Source organism: Macrobrachium nipponense, chromosome 4, assembly GCF_015104395.2.
Source record: "Macrobrachium nipponense isolate FS-2020 chromosome 4, ASM1510439v2, whole genome shotgun sequence".
Lineage (NCBI taxonomy): Eukaryota > Metazoa > Arthropoda > Malacostraca > Decapoda > Palaemonidae > Macrobrachium > Macrobrachium nipponense.
In genome coordinates this window covers 115,618,795-115,642,411 of record NC_061100.1, presented here as the reverse complement: position 1 = coordinate 115,642,411, position 23,617 = coordinate 115,618,795, and the positions used below count along the sequence as shown (strand labels likewise).

Genomic DNA, 23,617 nt, shown 5'->3' with positions numbered 1-23,617 from the left:
CTGCATACGTTATACCTCACCATCATTATGTTAATGCACCGATGCACACATTTCTCTGCATTTCATTTCACATAATTTATTTTCACAAAGAGTTTCGGAAATAATATAATAAATATTCTATGATGTAAGAAATACAGCAAATTGAAATGCAATTGAAATACTTTCTATAAGTAGCCTAGATGGTTGTGAGGGGTGGAGTCAAGTTGCCAATCACACTCAAATATTGGTAACTCAACTAAGTTATGCCATATATATACAAATCCTCTAGTACTACATTAGCATATCCAGTAATGTGTTCTTAGCATAGATTAATTGATAAAATAATATCCTTGCAAAATTGATGCTTTGATGACTTATGCAACCCATGGCTACAAAACCTGGTGTGTAACATCTTTGTGGCCAGATTCATATATTATTGGTAATACAGGTAATTAATAGTCCCAGTCATTCTAGGCCAAAAACAGATACAGCCTAGCACAAGTTGGTGGAGATAGCCATTTACGGTTTTGTGATCCTTGGCCACATCCAATATATCAAACATCTGCCATTATTCAAATAATCAATCCAGGCGATATAAGACGGAGGATAGAAAGAGAGAGAGAGAGAGAGAGAGAGAGAGAGAGAGAGAGTAGATGAGACGACGAGAGAGAGAGAGAGAGAGAATGCTTATAGGATTATTAAAAGGATATTTTCGTCTGAATAATATTAATATGAATAGTCAGTTCCAACAAAATTTAAGGCATTTTTATTTAGAAAATGTGAAAACGATTAAAAACCAATACGATGTGATAAGATTTCATAATTATTTTCAAAAAGAGATATATGATAACATGTTTCTTAAAGTAGAAGGTCTCGAGTATATCAGTCAGATTAATAACTAAACAGGTATAAAAGATTCTCTCTCTCTCCATATATATTTAATTCCATATTGCATTTCTTTCCGTGATTACCGTAATTGCCCTCCTCCTCCCTTTCGAACCATTCTAACTATGTACTGGTTATTTGAAAGTGGGTCACTTTCAGGGCAAGAAGGGCATGATCTAACCGAACCAGGCCTGGCGGGGCGACACCGCTTTTGTAACTGGGTGTACAATTTTAGTTCTCTTAGCATCCTTTATACCATTTCTTTGAATAACTAGTCTGATTGAATCCCATAAAAAATAAATCGAGCAGCTAATCATCACCTTGGCTCCCTCTGGCAATTTTCTTTAATAGAATTTATTTAAAGAAAATTCTGAGGGTCACATTTTTCTCCAGATTTCAGTCTTCTTAATCTCATTTGCTTGAACAATTCTCATACTCCATCTTCCAATATCTGGAGAATAGTGCAAAACTGTAATTTGAGAATTTGAAGTCATTGCTCAATATGAATTTATTAATCAGCAGTAAATCACTTTAAATTCTATTTGTAACACTAGTTTTTTAAGTTGCAAATAGCAGCATAAAAATTACTTCTGCATAGTCGACAATGACTTGGTCCTCAGTATAAATTTTGAAAACCAAATTTACTTACGTATAAGAGATATTCACCAATGTTAATTTAGGATATGAAAATTAGAAGGGATTTTAGAATTTGTATATTTTCAATTATCTCTATGCGGCTGTTCCAACTGGTAGTACTGTTTAAACTTGCGCCAGTCACACGTTTTTAACATCAATGCTGCATTAAAATTACCTGAAAAATGTATCAAAGGCTTCAGCTGCTTTATAAGCCTTTAGCAGAAAACTTCCAAATAAATTCACAATTTGTCTCTGTCAGGCAATTATACAATAATAGTCTATAGTCTAGACAAGTCATAACTTAATTCATTATAGGATAAATTATACCAAAAGTCCTGATGCAAAAGTCAAATGTGTGAATATTCATAAGCCACTTAAAAATGAACTTTCAAGTGTTTCTTGTAACACAATTGAAAAATTCTTGCATTTGTCACCTTCCTTTATTATTTGCCATCTTCTACCAACGCCCCTGTAAAACTACAGTCTTCTTGTAATTCCTCACTCAACAGATCTTTCAGTAAGCACAAGTTTGGCTATCAGTACTTGAAATGGTCAACAACAGTTTTCTCGACACCAATCGTGAGTGGTAATCCCTCCATTATCAACATCCTGCAATGAAAAATACTGCCTTACAGCATTTCTGAAGTGCACTAACTTTACAACTCTTGACACGAAAATAAATTATTAAACAAGCAAATTCCTGTAATGAAAAATATTCCAATCAATCTTTGATAACCCAACGTCAGTCTCCTTTAAACGTATAATGGACGACGTAACTGGAAATAAGTTTTAAATAAACAATTGAACTAATTTAAAACTAAATTTTAAATACTAGAGTAAACGTTATTTCATTCCAAAAAGGAATGGAAACAATAGTAAAAATACTTAAGTCATTCGTGGATACTGCTAGTACTACATCTGACCTACACAAATTATTCGCATGCCAAATTGTTTCGAGAAAAAAAATGTAAAAGGTCAATAGTTACCACAGATTAAGTTAAGTAGATGAGCGAAGAAGGTAAAACTATGGAATGAAAATTTTTTTGAAACTGGTAGTAGATACTTAATTACATCAATGGAGAAATGAACTAATTCAAAGACCAGTGGAGTAAGCAAATTTCTCAAGTATTTAGTTTAATATGGGGAATTTTTTTTTCTAGCAATAGGGATTCTAACAAGCGAAACAAGACTAGGGGAAAAAACTAGTCTAGTATGCCTCAAACAGAGACCTTTAAGAATTAAGAAGGTACTTTTAAATGTGGAGATGCAGAATAAAAGCTGGGTTAAAGATCATAAAGTGCTTAGAGTTTTAGAAAAAAATGAAACCAACAGATGGGGTTAATGTTGGAAGTTAAGGTAATTCTAAGCCCTCATTCCGCGGTAAAGTAGACTGGCAGTTGAAGTTTTCCTACGTTATTTTACTAACTGACGAGAATTTAAAGTAATATTTATTCGGACTGTAATTAACCCCCAGGGGCCAGTACTAAAAACTGCGAAATACATTGGATGCCCCAATCCCTAGCGGATGTCGTATCCGCGGTTACATTCCTTGCAGTCCGTGCGGAACTATTCTTTAGAATTACCCTGCAAGAAACGTAACCGCGACATCCACTAGGGATTGGGGCGTCCAATGTATTTCGCCGTTTAGTACTGGCCCTTGGTGGTTAATTACTGTCGTCCGAATAAATATTACTTTAAATTCTCGTCAGTAAGTAAAATAACTTAGGAAAACTTCAACTGCCATAGTCTACTTTACCGCAGAATGAGTGCTTAGAATTAACGAAGTTAATTAGTATCATGGAAGTCTGAAGAAATAGATTAAAATTTAAAGGAGCTTCCATTACTCTTAGGCCTCAAAACTGCAAACATAATACAGGTATCAAGATTTGGCAAGTTCCGAGTAATACGTACCATAACTAGTACTGCAAATTGGGTAAGAAATGACAATTTGTCGAAAATTGCATTTTTTCCTAACTATACAAACCTGAGGTCCTTTAACAATAGGAAGGTAACTAGCGGCAGCTGGGACGGTCGTAAGCTTCGAACAAGGGTGAAAGGGGGGGAACGGTTAGTTAACTGCTTGTCCGATCGTGCGCGCGCCCGCGCGCCCGAGAGGTGAAGAATCACTTTTGCTTTAGGCCCATGCAAAAAGTTGCAGAGTGAGGGGTGGCATGAGGTGGGACTATATGTAAGGACCTCAGGTTTGTATAGTTAGGAAAAATGCAATTTTCGACAAATTGTCATTTGTTCCGATACGTATACAAACCCTCGGTCCTTTAACAATAGGAAGACTCACTTCTTGGTGGGAGGAATCTGAGTCTTTTTGGTGAACAGACTGGTGTTCGTCCAACCCTGGAGTGCCTCCCTGGTCGTAAGAGCAAGGGAGGGATCCAAACCTCTGTCCGATTGATCGGGTGTGCACCGCAGGATCAATGGTCAGACCTCTGGGCCAAGTACTAAGAGAGAGGCAAGCGTATCTCTTCGTACCAGCAAGCAAGAACTTTTTCCTGTTTGCAAGAGACAATCATAAAATGATGGGTTTGTCTCAATTTGGCATCCACTTCCTCCCCCTTGTGGAGGAAGTGGTGGATATTTACTCCTATCCTACTGAAAGGGATAGGATGGTGCTCTATTGAGTAGCTCACCTGCATCTCGTCCTTACCCAGCAGGGTGACGACCGTGTCCCTCTACCCAGAGGTAGAGGGAAGAAAAAGATGGGAAGAGGAGCCAGTCACACTCTCATTCCTCATCCATTCTTACGGTCACACCAGGACTCGATGCTGTTCAGCCTGCGAGGGTCTGGGTTAACTACACAACGTGTTGAGCAACTACCACGGTTCCCAAGGAAAAAGATCCAAGGAACTGTGGGCAATATCCCGAAGGTAGAAGGAGGTGCATGCGGTCCGGTTGGACCAGGCGCCTGCCTTCATTACCTGCGCCACGGAGAAGTTCTTGCGGAACGCGAGAGAATGATGAAGAGGCGTCCACACTCATCCTGGGTGTCGAGTTTCTTCAGACAGCTCCGTCGCGCCTTCACAGGACAAAGCAGCATAGCCTTCGTATCGGAGGCGGTGAAGTCCATTAGGGAGGGTATTGTGAAGGACTCGAACCAATCGTCAGTTACCGAAGGGTTCTGAGTCTTCGCTACGAAGATCGGTACGAAATCGAGCGTCACAAATCCCCATCCCTTTGTGCTTGACTTCTCAAGAGAAGTCATGCAGTTACCTAAGACGAAAAGAAGGGGATAGTCATATGACCTATCCCTCTTCTCGACTTTGGTTATGTACAGTACTCATACTGACAAGCTATTAAGACGAAGTAATGATTGCTCTGGAACAACCGAACTAAGTCCACAGCATAGTTCGTAACTGACTCGGGCGCTCTGACAGCTGCCGACTGACTGGTTCGGAATCAGTAGAGGCAAGTTGTCCAAGCATCCGGGTAAGTCACGTGACCTTCGCCCTTTAAAGAGTTATGCTGAGAGACCAAACAAATAAAATATTTGTTAGTCACCGATGCCGGACGGCGCGGCGATGATTCTCTTAATGCATAAACTCAAAAGGCGAAAGTCAATTGCCTTCAAAAGACCGAGGTCCTGATGGCAAGAAAATCTCATAGACGTTGAATCTCAGCTTAAGGAGAAACAACACTATGTGACGTTGAAGACGAAGGTAGGCAATGAATGCAACCTACGTCTTCCAGCTGAATCGAGAGAAGGAATCTCAAGATTCTAAACCTGTGCTTACAAATGACTGAAAACGCTAACCGCCATTTCATTGCTGTCCGGTGTGCAATGAAAGCGGGGCGGTTCTTCAGTAATGAAACACAGGGGAGTGCCGCCTGAAGAACTGCTTCTCATGGGCTGAACGTTTGGAAGTAGAGCTGGCAGGTGTGGGAGTAGGCGATGTCTTTCAATACATCTGCTAATCCGGGGTGAACAATGAACAATTGCACACCTCCGAATAAAAGATATTTTGAGGTCAAACTCAGATTCCGCAAAAATCATTCGCATTATCGATATACGATGCAGCAAGAGACTATTACAGAATTCTGTTACCGTGCGGTAAACAGAAAGATGAGAGTCGAATAGATATCTCTGTTTAAAATTCTCGCAATACCGAAGACGATGAATACTAGCGTCACAGCAGTAGAGGGTCATTCATGTATGCGAGAATCCCCATTAATCAGAGACTTAAGTCCGTGATTGTTGGGCAGAGATACGGTTGGTATTCAATCAAAGCAGGTGAGAAAGACATAACCAACCGTCCAACTCAAAGCGGCAGCTGGTACTGAAATGCCTCGGGCAATTCAATACGCAGTAGCTGTCGCTGACTCGTCATCCTGAGTTGCCAAGTAATCCTTTCCACGAAGGAATGCGTTCGGCTAGAACCACCGAGCATAAAAAGATATGCTCGAGCAATTATATTTATGCGAAACGAATTTCGGTAAATATAAAAGCTTAAATGGTGTTGTTGTGACAACACCATAAGTATATAAAATTGAAACTGGAAACTCCTGGGAGGTTGCAGGCAACCCGAGTTGCAGTTCAATTAGAATACTTTTCGTCTAAGTCGCAATCCGTAGAATAACCAGGATATGCGCCTACCCCTCGGACCATTCAACTGCTTAGCAGAATCATGTCGCGAGGTTAATATACGTAGTATATTTGTAGGATTCTGAACAACGATCTCCATCCTAAATTCTTTCCTTCAAGAAAACAAAATAAGGATTGGAGATCGACCACCTTCGGTCTCTATCAAAGAGAGTGAAGAAGTCTTCCTCGAAGGAAAGCTTCAATGGTGAACAGAATACTAAGACGATAGTTCAAGCCAAACTGGATATTCCCGCCCGTTCTTCTCTATTCCAGGTTGGTCGCCTACTGTGAGATAGTCTTCTTTCAGCAGCAGTCTTCTTCCTAATGCTAGAAATTCCAGGAATTGAGCATAGGCGAGGTTCCCGATTATCGTGTAACATATCGGGGATTCCCGTCTCGCTCACTTTGGACCGTGGTCTCGCCTAAGTGTTTGGAGATCGTAAGAAACTCTAACACTCTGAATGCGCTAGAAATTCCGTAGAATTCTAAGCAGTCTGCGAAACCCCCACCGAATTCGTCAAACGATATCGGCTGGTGGTCCTCGCTTCCCGTAGAAATCGAGAATGGGGCAGGATCCCTCCTCAACGACCGGGGCTTACGTCAGGTAGGACCCGAAGGTCCCCCCGGTAGCGCAGTCCCCAACGTGGAATCCTACAGAGAAATCTCTGTAGGATCCCTCCCCTTTCCCTCGTAGCCGTAAGGAGAGAATGGGGGAGGAATTGGATACTCGCTCGCCTTCCCAGTGGAACTAGCAGTTGGAGAAGAGTAGGAGCAGCCATCGCCTTGCGGCGATGGCCTCTCAGAGTCTGGGAAAACGTATCGTCAGGAGAAAACGTTTTCCCCGAGGAGGGTTACGAACTCTCACTGTAGGTAAGGGTCTGCCGCCACTGTGAACGTCGTCTGGGTGGGGCTGATCGACACCTGACAGGAGAGAGCCGATACCGTCCTCCGACTCATTCCAGTCCTCGTCGAGGTCGAAACCTCTCAGGAGGACCGAAGGGAGTATTTAAATACGGTGTCCGAAGACACGTAGAAACGCCGCTGTCGCAGTAGAGGAGGTGGAAGTAGCTTGATCGACCAGCCAGAACTGAGAGAGCCTTCTTGTCCGGAGACGAGAGACTCTGGTTCAAGACAGAATCGGCAAGCTCCGATCGCGGCAAACCCACCGTCGGTTTGGGTTCCCTCTCGGGCCCCAAAACGACTCGAGCAGAGACATGGGCTCTGCTGGTGGAGCGGCGATCCTTCCCCCAGGTCGTTGTGCTGACGAATCAGTGCAATAACCTGGGCAAAGTTACTCTGAATCTCGGAAGTTACAGCGTCTTGACGAGTAGGACCATCCAGTCCCTCCAACAAGAGCAGCTCCCAGGACCCTCCTCCTTCAGAAGAAGGACCAGCAACAGATCCCTGACGGTTGCCTCCAATCACTTGCGCGTACGTCCTGGTTGGTCCTAAGACCATACCTGGCACGTGTGGCGTCGTGACGGGATCGTGAGCGGCGCATCTCTCACGATCACTCCTATATACCTCGCTCTTCCTGGCGTATGCCGAGGAAGTTGAAGGTATCGGAGAGACAGAACTGACGCTACCCCCTCCCCCCACCCCCCCCTGACGGTCGCCTCCAATCACTTGCGCGTACGTCCTGGTTGGTCCTAAGACCATACGTGGCACGTGCGGCGTCGTGAAGGGATCGTGAGCGGCGCACCTCTCACGATCACTCCTAGCTACCTCGCTCTTCCCGGTGTAGCCCGAGGAAGTTGAAGGTAGTGGAGAGACAGACCTGACGCTCCCCCCCCGCTTGCTGGCAGGACCAGCGTACGTGGGGGGCTGCAGCCGATCACCAACCCGCGGTGGGGATCGATCTGCAGGCCTGGCCGTGCCGCTCACCTGTGGCGAGCGGCTCGACTGAGCACGTCGACCCCGGTCCCGTGCGTCAGACGAGCTGCTGCTGGTCACCGTATCCGCCCGGTCCCTGTGGGAGCGGCGGTCAGGTGACCTGCAGAGCTCACTTTCGCGGTGAGACCGGTGAGCGTCCTCGCGGCACGTCAAACCGCTGGTACCAGCCGAGGCTGGTACCATCGGTCGAGGGGACCTGGGGGACCTCTTCCCAGCCTCAACCCGTGGCCGGTCAGAGACCGTCACATCCACCCGAGGTACCGGCTGGTCGCTACGAGAGCGGCCGCTGGCCTGGCGAGAGTCACCTGAGCGGCTCTCGACAGTCTTCTGCTCCGTGCCTCGGTCATGACGCTGAGCGAACTCAGGCGTCTTAACTTTGGCTGCACGGTCACCCGAAGGAGACCGTACACTCGGAACTTCTCGCGGACGAGAAACCGAGCCGGTACCTGGCTTAGCAGCAGAGCTGCCAAGACCAGGCGAGGGTGTACCAGCGGTAGCCAGCACACCCTTGGTCCCAGTCTTCTTCTTCTTCTCAGAAGGGGAGACGGGCCCCGTTCCCGAAGGAACAGGAGGACCAGCAGAAGAACCCCCCCGTCACACCGGAGTGTGACGAGCCCTTCGAAGTTCCCGAAGGAGTCTTCTTAGGGGGAATATAACAAAAACCCGGTTACCAGCTGGTCGCTGCGAGAGCGGCCGCTGGCCTGGCGAGAGTCACCATGAGCGCGGTTTCTCGCCAGCCTTCTGCTCCGTGCCGTGGTCTTGGCGCCGAGCGAACTCTGGCGCCGAAACTTTGGCTGCACGGTCTCCCGAGGGAGAGCGTACACTCGGGATCTCCCGCGAATGAGAGACCGAGCCGGAACCTGGCGTAGCGGCATCGCCGCTAGCACCAGGCGAGGAAGTACCAGAGCTAACCGATACTCCTCTGGTCCCCATCTATCTCTTCCTTACGGAAGGGGAGACGGGCCCCGCTCCCGAAGGAGCAGGAGGACCAGCAGAAGGACCCCCCCGTCCCACCGAGGTGGGACGGGCCCTTAGAAGTTCCCGAAGGAGACTTCTTGGGGGGGGAGGCAGCCTTCTTCTTCTTCGGCTTATGGGCCTTAGAAGTCGAAGGGGAAGAGGCAGCAACAGACGAAGACGAAGATGACACCTTCCTCTTCTTCGTCTGCGTGACGTCAGCTCACGCAGGACAGTCGTCAGGTCCTCCATCCAGGCCAGAGTCGGGCCTATTGCCGAAGCAACACGGCCCGACTGCACCTGTCCGGAAGGACCTGGGACTGGGGAAGACACACCATGGGCAGGACCAGCATGGACAGGCGCAGGAACCAGGAGCGACAGGAACAGCAACCAGCTCAGGAGCGGCAGGAACAGCGGCAGCGGTAAACACAGAAGGGACAGCCAAGCCAGTAGCGGGAACCACATCAGCGACAGGTACGGCAGGCCCAGCCATCGCCTCATAGAATCATCGGCAGCCAGCGGGAACCTGGTACTGGCGGCCGGTCCAGGGCGAGCTGCTTGGAACAGCGGAAGGTCTGGGGCAGGCAACACGAAGAAAACACAGGCGGCGGCGGCATACCCCTCCTTGGTACGGCGGCGACCGGCCCTAGAAGCGGCAGACGGCGTCACCGACACAGCATGGGGAGTGTAGACCAGCGGGGGGAGCAGCATAAGCGGCCGTGAATGGTTGTAGTGGAGACCACTCCAAGGTCACCGCCCCAGACCTCGCTAGACGCTGCAGCAGATCGTGGATGCTAGGCACGCCCTGCAGCCGCAGTGGCCCATACCTGTCCAAGGTCGTCTCCCACGGATGTAGCACCTGCGGTAGCACAGACAGATTAGTAAGAGGGGTTCCCTCACGCACGGGGGGGGAGACATGCCCCACCCCGAACGGAAGGAAGACCCGAAAAACAAAATACGAGGAAGCTGAGCGGGGGGCAGGAAAGAAGACGAAGAATCGGATACCAAGGGAGTCGCGGGAGAGCTTTCCGACGACTTCCTGGCAGACCTTCGCTTCCCCTACCCCCGCACAGCAGTGAAAAGTAATATGAAAATGAAACAGAATACTGCACTTGCGATTCACTTCATAGAACTTAAAGGGGGAAAGATCAATTCCCGGGTAAGAGCGGAAACTTGATCCATAATAATATGATGCTATCATAAATATATATGAAAATGAACAATACTGCACTTGCTATTTTCACTTTCACAGCAATAAATCGTAAGGATTAATTCCCGGGTAAGAGCGGAAATTGATACAAAATTAAATTGATGCAATTAATAAATGAAAATGAAAAGAAAACTGCATTGCGAATCCACTTTCATTGCATTCTATTCATACAAAATAAGAGGCTCGTGCCGAACGCAATCAAGCTCTCGGCAACGAACGCACAGGGCAAAAATATAATGAAAAAGAGTACTTACATCTTTCAATTACACACTTTCGCCCAAAATACATGACTCGGCGCGAGTGCGCCCGCCCTCGGCACCGAGACATAATTCAAGGGTTCAATTCATGAAAAGAGCGGAAATCGCCGTCTCTACGGCGATAGCTCCATGTTGATTCATAATTAAGTAATGAAAATGAAAACAGTGTACTTACAGTTTCATTTTCAAGTCAAACAAACCATTAGTAGAAAACGCAATATAAACAAAGCATACGACGATGAAGCGGGCAGAGAGCGATGACGAACACGTCCTTCACACCCGCGGCCGAAAGCAAAAGTGATTCTTCACCGCCCGCGCGCACGATCGGACAAGCAGTTAACTACCGTTCTCCCCTTGTTCGAAGCTTACGACCGTCCCAGCTGCCGCTAGTTACCTTCCTATTGTTAAAGGACCGAGGGTTTGTATTACGTATCGGAACAAATAGAAAATTAATAGTCCAGTATTATAGAAATCTTAAGTCACTCCAAACTAATTGAATTTACCACTAATTAATTCACCAAGTAACATGGCCCAAATTAATTTTTAGTAGGCAAAGATTTTGATATTCATTTAGGCACAGGATAGAAATCTATAGAGACGACTCATCCACAATGGCGACCCCATATAAAAATGGGTTTAAGCTAAGAAGAAGATTTAGGCGCAACGGGTAGATGCTACTTTTGAATGGCGAGAAAACTTTAAAACTATTTCAATTATCTTCTGCAACTCAAAAGTTTTTTCTAACATACAGATAAAACCACAGGAGTAAATAAACTTGTCAAGTCTGGACATCCCTTAGTATCTTAAATCAGCCTTAGAAAACTTAAGTCTGCGAGAGGAGCATGGTACTGCAACAGTGGCAACATCTCTACAGGCTGACTAACAAACCACTCTTGCATAGTCAAAGCAAACCACAACCAGAACACATTAGGGTTCCCATAATCAAATTGTTTGGAAACTTGAGCCTGAACCTCATTAAATGCAAGCTTTGCATGGCAAACACCATAGTTCTCCATGTTACAAAATACTGACAGGTGGGTTCAGTTAGCAAGGAGATGGCCTAGGCCCATAATTGGGATCGATTGTAGTAAAAAATATGAATACTAGTCACTATTAAGAAGAGTAACATGTATCGGTTTAAAGACGGCTGATTAAAAAGCAAGATGAAACGGTAAAAGCATCTGAAAACAGGCCAGCATGGTGAAAAAGTGGAAAACTGCGAACAAGAATGCTGTTGCTCCAGGACAATGGACTGATAATCAGAATTCTGCTAGTTTCCTATACAGGCCCTACCTCTCCTTATCAAAGCAGCAAAGTTAGAGTACTGCGAGGGTATATTTGTAGACAGGAATGATAGTTCAATCTGTGGATCATGCACACTGACAAAACAACGCAAGAGATGTCCCCTTCTATGGTGCTGTTTGGAGAATCTAAAAATTTTTTTGAATACCTCTTGTACTCTGAAATTCCAGCAAGATATCTAATGAATGCCAAGTAATACAATAAAGCATTAATTACTACAAGATAACTAATGAATGCCAAGGAATACAAAGAACTGCAAAATGTGAAAACCTCTAGTTGAAAAAGGTAATGCTAATAACTTGAGAATACTAATTATCCTCATCTAGTCAAATATAACTCAAATACATTACTTGCCACCTGAAAGAGAATTAAGATTAATGGTTTATTTTCACCTCCCACGAACCTGTATATAGCAGGACCTGCTATATACATACATGGGAGTACCCCCACCCCAAACAGGGGCACCGCCCCTGAAGGGGTGGAGGTTAAAGTAGGACTATCGCTGGGCACGCAAAGAATACACACACCTATAGAAAGCACAGGCTACATTCACCCAAAAATCAATCCTAGTTGCTAATCAACCAGCAAATCTTTAAAAATATATCTTTTACACTAAGGCATCAGTTAACAGTAAATAAACTAAGAACTTTTTAATGCTATCTAATGCTGATACTGACGCATATTAATAAAACTTTGAAAAGAATCTAGTCTCTATTTTTCCCCCTAGATCACCTTTTTGGTCATCAATATCCACTTTTTAAATTTCAAAAATACTCTACTGATCCTTCTGCCATTAGTTTAAGTATTCGCTTAGGTCTATATATAATTAACATTTTGCCACCTGGACCGTTAAACAATCCTTGAAACTGCCAAACACTATTTGCTAAATATTCCATTATTCGTCCAACTACCTCATGTAAACCCGGATATCCACCCTCAAACTAAATACCTACATTAATACTTGAAAATAAACCTTAATTGAACATAACGGACATTAAAAAAAAGCGGAAATAAAACCCACTGCCATTCAAATCCCAATTCTATTACTTTACGTAAACTCTTCAGTCTACCAAAGCCTATTCCTACAATTATCCATGGTTAATATTTCCCTTACGCCAACTAACAATTAGGCCATTTAGCACATCACCTTCATCCTATAGTTTCATCGAATGACAGATGAATTCAACCTTTTGTCTGAAGACGACTCAACACTACACATTCAAACAATATGTCTAGGCGTAAACTGGTTCCAATCTGAAAATAAAATTTTAGCATCTTGACTTTTGGACGACAAAGTTTCCAAGCATTTCAAATCTATACACCACAGAATTATTCTACATAAGGGTAAGCACCATCACACGTTTTAAGTAAAACTGCAGCATATGAATGTAAATACTGTGGTAACAAATTGGTTAGTATTTGATACAATAAATAGGTACTTAGTAATTGATAAAATAAATACATTAAATTGTTCAACTAGAAAAAATAAAATAAGTGCCAACACACAGTTTGATAGAGCACAGTTAAACCGATATAAGACACACTGAACGTTTCCGTAACGAAGCAGCGACGAAAATAACGCCTGATGTTGTCGTGGTACGGAATCAGTCTCGTATACAGTTTGTTATTCAACGATAATGAACTCCGAAGAGCGTAACAGCGCCTTCGTTCCTCTGCCAAGGAGTAAACAGGCCCCCCAAACAATTGTTTTTACTTTTTACTGTAAACTTCACGAGTATTAGTACATTTTTTAAAGCTTCGATTTTCTCAACCGTGACTTCTATCTATCTTACGAGGCATGGAAAAAAATATCGAAGGAATATTACGAAACGATGACAATGAATTGCACTCGTGATCGTTTTTACGCCCGCCCATCTGAATTTCTGATTCATTACAATTACTTCCCTCTAATAGCATTATTTATTGAATCTAGTAACGTTTCCCATACTTAAATCTAAAAAAATAGTCTTCCAGGGCAGCTACTGTACACGCGAGACTGTATTATGACCAAGCACAATTTTATACCAAATGAATTCAGAAATCTAAACTTTATGGCAGGCTTTACCGAATCATCCTACCAAAGAAACTTTCCTATACATATAAACCAGTGCCTAACTCAGCCTTCTACATTGCATTTGCTTAGTCTGATAGGTGAAACCATCTTACGATCAAATTCAACATAAATGTATTTCCTAATCACGGAAAACGCGAGTGTTCGAGCCCCTGTGGCCGAAAATCTGTTAAACAGGTTTAAGAGACAAAATGCTTGCTATTGGCCAGTCAGTACACCCAAAATTCATGTTATCTTCACTCATGCGAGTTGCAGCCCAGATTCAATTCAAAACTTCGTTGGTTATGGATGACTTTCAAAATTTTAATGTCATTCTTCCACATGTAGGTACACCAGCCTCGATAAATCATACTTACTTTTTATGTTTTAAGCTCTTTATCTAGACCATTGAATTTAAATATTTAACACTCACAGGCCTGTCTATTGTGATAACAGTGATGGTCATCTCACAAAGCAAAACTAAGTTCACATTGTAAGGTGAGTGTGTTTGTGTATATATATATATATATATATATATATATATATATATTATATATATATACATACATAAAATATTATTATATATATATATATATATATATATATATATAAGAATATATTGTATGTATTACATATATAAATACACACACATATATATAATAATAATACCAGGGCTTGAACGAAGAATCGTCTTCATTAGTTGTGACTAGTTTCGGAGATTTACATTCCTCCGTCATCGATAATGGCATATAAGTTACATTTAAAATCAATAAACTAACAGTGGAATATAAGTTACGATAAAATCAGTAAAGTAATAAACCAAAATAAACTCACACAATTATAAGATACAATAACCTAAGCCCGCAGCAAAATCTTAAAACAGAGAAATACTCAATGTTTGTTGTCAAAGAGAGCAAAAAAAGAAGTCTAAAACCAGACCTTTCATTATTACAAAGAGAGGGTTTATCTCTTATGGTATATAGAGGCTCAACCACTCCGAGCTCCATTTCGTTGGTTCTGCAAGTAAGGACTGAAAAGGAATCTAAATTTATAGGATGGTCATATTCTTCAGTGTTGACGAATAGAACTAAATGGTTGTTTGCTTAATGGCCTATTCGTCCTAATAGATCTCCCGAGATGTTCGGAGATGCAAACCCTGAACTGCCGCTTTGATTTTCCAATGTATGCACATTGTACTACAGCAGTGACACTTGTATTTATATAAACAATAGATGACTGCAGCTCAGTATCACATTCTTGAACCTGAAGAATGTATGCAATGGAGATTTTTGCTTAAATTATATACGAATGTGTATTTGTGGGTAGAATTCTTGCAAAAGTTTGATTAACATTTTCTTAACATTAAAGTAACTTGTATTCCATTATTACTTTACATTGATTTTAAGTGTAACTTATATTCCATTACTGATTGACCGATGACGGAGGAATGTAAATCTCCGGAACTAGTCGCAACTAATGAAGATGCTCTACAGTCAAACCATGGTTTCAATATTTATTACTCGTCTCCGATTTCCACGGAACTGTTCTATTGCTGATATATATATATATATATATCATTCGAGCTACAAATGTCCTTTAATATCTAATTCGCTCTACCTCGGAATTGATATATTTTCATATATGCACCAAAGGGGAATTTTTAGTTGATAATAATTTCGTCCCCTCATGGGATCGAACCCCCGTCTAGTGGACGGGAACGAAATCAGGACGGACAGTGACGTTATCAATTCAGCCAACAGAGAGGCTATAAGTTTATATCGATTCTGACCTTATAAATCACCATCGAACTCTGTGTTTTCGTAATTAGAATCGGTATGCAAACCCCTCTACCATGTTAGCCAATTCGAACGTTTGACCCATGTAGCCATGTTATGAATAATTATCACATCACATTTGTAGCTCGAATGATTTATATGAATCACGGTGATGTGATAATTATTCATATATATATATATATATATATACTATATATATATATGACTATATATATATATATATATATATATATATATATATATATATATATATATATATATATATATATATATATATATATATATATATATATATATACATACATACATATATATGACATAAACTAACGATGGTTATATTCGTATGTGTAGCCTATGTATTTATGTACGCACACACATCAGTATATATATATATATATATATATATATATATATATATATATATATATATATGTGTGTGTGTGTGTGTGTATGTGTGTGTGTTAAGTAATAAATGTCTCCGGCCCAAACATTAAATTTGGGAATAATATTCTAAGGACTCCAAGGATATAAAACTACCTTTCATGCTAAAAATTTCAGTCTTTGGGATCATACGGTATCTTACAGCGTTGTCTCTTATGCATAATTATTTCTTCATTCTTTTTGTCTTTCAGTAATTCCTAATAGAAAACAGGCCGGCATTTTAATGATCGAAACCTGACGACTGGGATTTTCACTAAATATTAATTTTGTTTTTTGTGCAGTAAATTGTACTGCCCTAAATTTAAAATAACATTACGTTCTAAAAGTGACGACCGTCGAGTGCTCACGGTTTTCCAGTGGAAGGTTGTTGGGGGGGGGTTAACTCTTAGCGTCTACAAGTGAACCGAGCAGACACAGTTAAATGGGAAGTTAGGCTCTCAGTATTGCACTTCCGATAATTAATCATTCCAAACTTGTATGCATAATTAACTCATACTCGATTAGTAACCTCTTATTCCCTCACAAACAGCGGCCATCACAGGGTACGGAAATTTTGACTTCACATGCTTTTAAGCTGCAAGTTTTTTTTTTTTTTTTCTGAGGCAAATGAGACGTTAATTACAAAACCACTCTTAATAACTTATTGTGAGCAGCAATCTTTATTGTTTTCATGAAAAAAATACTTAATTTCCAGACAATTATTGCTCGCCAGTTGCGCACCTGCCATTTTGAGATCTGTAATCAAAGTTGGCGTAAATAAATAAATAACCTTCAGCCCGACCCAGTCAAGTGATTCAAAAACCTTCAAGATGAAGGGAAATCTATTTGATATACAATTACGTGTGGTTAGTGGTTTAGTATGAACCTCTTCTCACTGGTGAGAAACTTGACATGAATTGCAATTGCAGAATATTAAATTGAATACACAATTTAGGCCAAAGGCCAAGCACTGGGAACCATGAGGTCATTCTGCGCTGAAACGTTATTTGACACTAAAATGTTTGAACGGTGTAACAGGAGGAAAACCTCTAGGCAGTTGCAATACGAATCAGTTGTTAGGAAAGGATGGGAAGTAAGACGGACGAGAGAATATGAAAGGAGTTACAGTAAAAGACACGATAGGGGTTGCAACTAGGGGCCGATGGTACTGCATAGGGAAAACGTCTGGGATCCGTTCCCCAGAAAATCCAAACTACGCTGTTTATTCAGTTATGAAGGACTAGGCAAAACATGCCATTTATTACGAGTCATAGAGATCTGAAGTAGAATTTCACGTTCCTTTTGGCTAATTGCTGGGTCCTTGCATAATTCATTCACGCCTTCTGTATTTGCTCTGATCTCGGTCACGTAGAGTGGAATAATTCTAAATTGCCCTGATGTTGAAACCATCATTTTCATCTTTTTTTTTTTTTTTTTTTTTTTTTTTTTTTACTTCGGGTGAAAAATTAGCCTTCAATCTGTCTGCCTGGATTTTTTTCCTTTAGCCCATCTATAAGTTTGTAAATCTTACCAGTCTCTCTCTCTCTCTCTTACACACCTCGATTTTATTCAACACACACAGATGAATTAGAAACGGAAAATGAGAAAAAAAAAAAATAAATAAGCGTGACCGGCCAGAATGGGAGATGCACTACAATAGACACCGTACCAAAGTATTTCTGTGAAGTAAGTTTTATTGCAAATGATTTCCTGTCTCTCTCATTGATCTTTGTTTCGAATGTGTATGTTAGGAAATGGGCTTATTTCAATGTTGGTTTGGTTCACGATTTTCGCACATTATTCTGTATGTATGGTGTTTTGACGTTGCATGGAACCAGTGGTTATTCAGCAACGGGACTAACGGCTTTACGTGACTTCCGAACCACACGTAATGGAATGGCCGAGAATCGAACTCGCGGCCACGCTTATTTTTCTTTTAACCTTTCCTATTGTATCTTCAACCCTGAAAACCTGGTAATTAACCCTCTTCCCTTTCGTGAAACATGCTATTTCATCTATTAAAGACCTTCTGGGGTGTTTCAATTCTATCAAAAATTACTTTGAAGCACATTTTCGAAATAATTGATAAAATTAGTCCAACGTCTCAATTACTATAAATTCTTTAGTTATGTCTAAAGTCCCGTTTTCTCTCTTGGTCGACATTTGCAAGAAAGTAACTCTTTCATTTAATGGGTGACTTCGTTATAATTCATGGACCTGTTCATAATGGTTGAAAACCACGCAGCAACTCAAGTGTCAAATGGTATTTTGAAAAATACTGACAAAATTCGCTGATACTGTCATGCCAAGTTTTAATATTTAAGAACGAATATTCATTCCACACCATATAGTCTATCATATATCAATCCAAACCAACCGCTCCTCTTCCAACTTCAGTTTCATTTCTCCCTGGTGCACTAACCTGAAAGGAATTATATATAACAAAAAACCGAAGCCTTCAGCCCAAGCCAGTAATATAATTCCTTGAGTAAAAGAAACTGGAATGACGGACCCAAATCTTCATTCTGGAAGCGGCTGCCACAGCAGTGTCACACTTAAATGCAAATTTTGTATCTGCACATGATGGTGAAATGCATATAAACTCTGCCCAGACTTATATGGTCTATGACTTTCTAAAACCTATGAATAAAAACACCCTAAAAATGGAGCACCTGGCAGCTCCAAATCCTCACTGGCTGAACTCGGGCAGAACACCACTGCATCACTTGTTAGAGAGAGCCTTGCCTCAAATAGTATGTGATACAGATGCGTATGGAATGGAATGGAATATATAATTTAGGCCAAAGGCCAAGCACTGGGACCTATGAAGTCATTCAGCGCCGGAAGTAAAAATGAGAGTAGAAAGGTCTGAAAGGTGTAACAGAAGGAAAACCTCGCAGTTGCACTATGAAACAATTGTTAGAAGAGGGTGGAAAGTAAGAAGGAAAGGAGAACATGAACGGAGGTACAGAAAAAGGAATGAAATGGGGCAGAAAGGACGCTGCAAAGACCCTGAAGTAATGATTACAGTACACCACACGAGGTGCACTGACAGTACTAATCCCCCCTATGGGATATAGAGGTGTAAGATAAACATAAGGGTGGAAATAATGAATGAACTTTCAACAAGAACTACAGAACTGTACTCCTAAATAAAATCCATAAAACCAAATGCTGACCTCCTCAAATGTATACTTAAAATATTCAGCACCATTCTAGAGTTAGATACATTGGCATATGAAAGCTGCAATACAATAAGACAATGTTATGAGGTTTTTAATACCTGCAATACACTAGGGCTATCGCACTGTGCAGCATAAACATCAGTGAGCCCAATTAAACAGACTCCACTACTTACCACATCCTTATCTGTATGAACTGTCAAAGGTATCATCATACTGTCTCTAATGTCTGGCCCGCAAGAAAAGAAATGATTTATAGGGTATAGTTACCACTTCTAACATTGATGGCCCCGAGTTATCCCCAAAAGCACAATAGCACCCTCCCTCCAATAAGGGAAACAGAATAGACCTAGAAGGTATCAATAATAAAGTACTATGTTCGATTGAAAATCAAGGAGGTGACCGAGTCTTAGGTTATAGGTTTATGATTAACCAGCGCCTTGCAGCATGGGTATGTTAAGTTCAACTAGTTTTATGATCAACTTATTCAAACATTAGCATAACCATATACTATTCACACAGGACACAAACCTCATCCTAATCTAACACCAAAATGAATCCTTGAATTCCCTCCTCTAACAAACTACCTTCTCCAATCCCTACACTTCCCAGGAGAAAAAAAAAAAATACCAGGAAAACTGAAATACTCTGGCATTGCTTGTCACTATAGGAAAGCATGTGTAGATCTCCCACCTTCACGCATGCAACTTGCCTCAGACCAAGCCAGAAGAGAACATGCAGATGGGACAGGAAGCACAGTATGGGAGGACGGAGCAAGAGAGATTCTGTGGTTCCTGGGGAATATTTCTCGCTTGACAACACTGGTGAACACTTCTTGGTCTTCTCCAAATCTTGCCAAGCTCTTCCACTGCAATGGGGACTGCCTGATCACTCCTTGCAATGTGAGTCAGGACCATGCACGTATGTCTTTCCCAATCCATTGTTCACTTTTTTAAAACAATCCATGTTTTAAACAAAAGTAGTTTGCCATACATACGGTTAATAACAGGCTCTCTAATACAAAAGGCAAGTCAGTGCCTATCACCAACACTAACAAGAGAATATGAAAGGAGGGAGGTACTGTAAAAGAAACGAACAGGATTGAAGCTAGGGACCAATGGTAAGCTGCAAAGAACGTAAAGTAGTGTCACCGTGTACTGCATGAGGTGCACTGATGGCACTAACCCCTTACAGGGGCATATGCCAAATAAAGGAGGAAGGGCCTACCCCGTTAACTGCATGTGGATGGTCCATGGACCTAACACATACGCATGAGTGGATAAAACAGGCTTTACCCAGTGTGTCTCTATACATATTGGAAGTAGAGTTAATCTCACTACCTGCACACCCACATTGTTCACGGAGAAAGAGGAGAGAACAAGCTGAGAGCAGCACTCATTTCTAAGTGGTCAGGTCAGGGAATTGAACACACTCGGTGAAGTACTTGCTGGCTTGGCTTGAATCTAGTTGATAACGTCTAACTGTATGTAAGCTTCCACCCCTTGAGACTAAACGAGCAATTGTCCAAAGAGAGAAGAGGGAGAAGAAGAAGAAGAGTAAGAAGAAAAGCTCGCCAAGTGAGAGGAATGATGAGGTAGAATGTCCTGAACACTTTTTCTTCATCCTGACTTAGACCTTGCTCACCTCCAACACCAAAGAAAAGTTATGGGTGGTTGTGATAAACTAGGTTAACCAAACTAGTCTGGTATCCTAAGCTTTACTTACCTCAAAATTGCATTAATTTTGAAAGAACAATAATACTAATCAATAACTAACAGTAATTACATATACATGTGGGGGGAAGGCTAAGTCTCCTGGTGGTATTCCGTGGGCTATGACTACTTACCTGGAATGTCAGAGGGCTTAGTAGAAGTGGAAAATGAATAGGGTGTTTGGGTTAGGGCCATACGAGGAGAGAAACTGGCCTGACCATCTGAATCATCGTCAGAGAGCATGCAGTAGGTGACTCCCGACCACAAGTAACCCCATGCAGACCGAGATGGAAGCATAGTGCTCCCAGAAGACAGCATGATAGGTATAGTAAGACCAGGTAGAAATGAACTCATCTGATTTGGAAAGGGCTTCTTTCCCGTGATGAAAGCAACAATGCTTTCTATCATTCTTCCATTTTCTACCATACATCTCCCTTTGTGGAGAAGTCCAACCAACTCACTCCTTGTAGGGAGAAAGACAGGTGAACGATTTCCAAAACGACACAAGGTACAATACTTATGGAAGTCATAAAACACCCAAAATCTGCCCACATCCCTCACAGTTTCTAATGTTTTTTCTCCATTACAATTCAGAAATGATAAACTCCAAAAAACACAGCAAACCTACAGTAACCATAAATGCTCATCTACAACAAAAATTTCAACTATAAGAGAGAGAGAGAGAGAGAGAGAGAGAGAGAGAGAGAGAGAGAGAGAGAGAGAGAGAGAGAGAGAGAGAGAGAGAGAGAGAGAGTTCAGTTTACTGCTCATCACCCAGTCTGCAATGAAGGACACTCCGTTATAAAGAAGTGAGGTTTGTATTTCTGTAGGAACAAACAATGATTTTATCATCTGGCAGACTGACAGTGCCATAAACCCAATCCCTTCTACCAATAAATGCTTTTCCTAACTTAATTAAATTAGAAGGACTGGAACGTGCCTCTTGACCTTTAGTTATGGAATATACTGTGCCAATGTTAAATGGGTAGGCAGGGAGGTTGTTCCCATACCTGTTGGGTTGGGTCCCTCCCTGTGCGTTCATTTAACTGTGAGGTATGTCATTGTTTGGTCATGGCCACGTAAGGGCCCAGCACTCTTACATAATTTTGGTTAAGGAAAGTAATGGCACCCTTGATTAGGTTAGGATACATCTCAACAATTGACCTTGTCACATCTCTGCTCCTTACCATGGATACGAGATAGCCTACTACATTTCTTGTTAATAGCATGATTAAGGCCAGTATTTCAAACTAATGAATTGGTGATTTGCTATTTCTGACCAATACTTTGACCCAATGCATTCATTTGTAGTACCCACAAACCACACCTAAAAATGCTGGTTTTCCACAGTTGCTCCTTTTGTTTCTTTAGTCTACGCTACTCTAGCCTACAGCTACAAAAACCAGCGGTCTGCACCAACAATACTGGTCATAAATGTATAAAGCACAAGGTAGCCTAACGTTGTACAAATGGACTATTTATATATTTTACATCGGGCTACATTATCAAGATAATAAGGCTTTTCCCATGTTCTAACTCGGTTAATATACTATTGTTGCTGAAATCCAGATGAGTCTGAGATGCTATAGGTACTAGGCTACACCAAAAGCTATATAGCATATAGCCTAACGTATTTACAATGACCGGAAACTGTAATTGAGAACACACTTTGTTAATTTCAATTTCCAATGGTCTCTTTTGTTTAGCTGTCAATAATAACCAATTAGGTACCTACAATATCTGGTCCTTCCAGCCTCATGAGTACCTATTAGGAATGTCGTAGATTGCCGATTGGTAGTTAGTTGTAGCAAAAGTAGTAGGAGGGACTTACCTATGACACGGCTCCCTTGCGCGTTCCATCTTGCCGTTGGTTGCGCTTGTGGCTTTGGCAGATAGTTAAATACTTTGCATTAAGCTATCTCTACACAGGCTGTACTCAATATACTGAAATAAAAGTCAAACCTCGAAATCTAGAGGCCGTAACTATTCAAAGATTAACAACCAAACATCAATTCTCCGGTAGGCCTAGAGAGTTTTATCAAATGGATAACACCAACGGCACGTTTTCCTTTAATCTTACCTGATCACCACAAACTTACAAATTCTCAGCAGTTTCGAAATTTGTCACTTATGCAACGATTACATGGCTCCAAAAACTATTCCAACTTCACTGGTGCCTTCAACGTAACATGGCTTAACGCATCGGGTTTTCAGTTATGTCAGAGATGCCTCGGGGTTCCGTTTGGAGGATTGTATGTTTTGGTTATAGACACTAAGGTTAGTACAAGATCCATTACAGCAAACCGTTAGGTTGATATTTATTGTACAGAAATATACGGAATAGAAAGAGATGGTCCAAGGCCAAGCGTTGGGACCTACTATGACGTCATTCAGCGCTGAAAGGGATATTGACAGTAATGAAAGATGTAACAGGAGGATAACCTCGCAGCTGCGCTATGCAACAATTGTTAGAGAAGGTGGAAAGTCAGATGGAAGTCTGAAAATATGAGCGGAGGCACAGTTAAAGGAATGAGAGAGGTTGCAGCTAAGGGACGAAGGGACGCTCCAAGACCCTCAAGTAATGCCTACAGTGCACCACGTGAAGTTCACTGAGAGCACACCGCCTACTGGGTACAGAAATAGGTGAAAGGTTCTATGCTTCCACTCAGTTTTATATGTATCTTCTGGCTCCTTATTCGACTGGCAGACCATGAAGACAGACCGCGAGGCATAAAAACTTCACACTA

General features: G+C 41.8%; 1 long non-coding RNA gene across 1 annotated transcript; it reads right to left on the bottom strand.

Moving 5' to 3' along the window:
• Nucleotides 1-1,561: 1,561 nt before the first annotated feature.
• On the bottom strand, nucleotides 1,562-22,684 carry LOC135211711 (uncharacterized). The gene is made up of 2 exons (XR_010313723.1): nucleotides 22,606-22,684; nucleotides 1,562-2,109 (listed from the first exon to the last, which is right to left on the bottom strand). It is a non-coding gene; the product is annotated as an uncharacterized LOC135211711 (long non-coding RNA).
• Nucleotides 22,685-23,617: the final 933 nt, after the last annotated feature.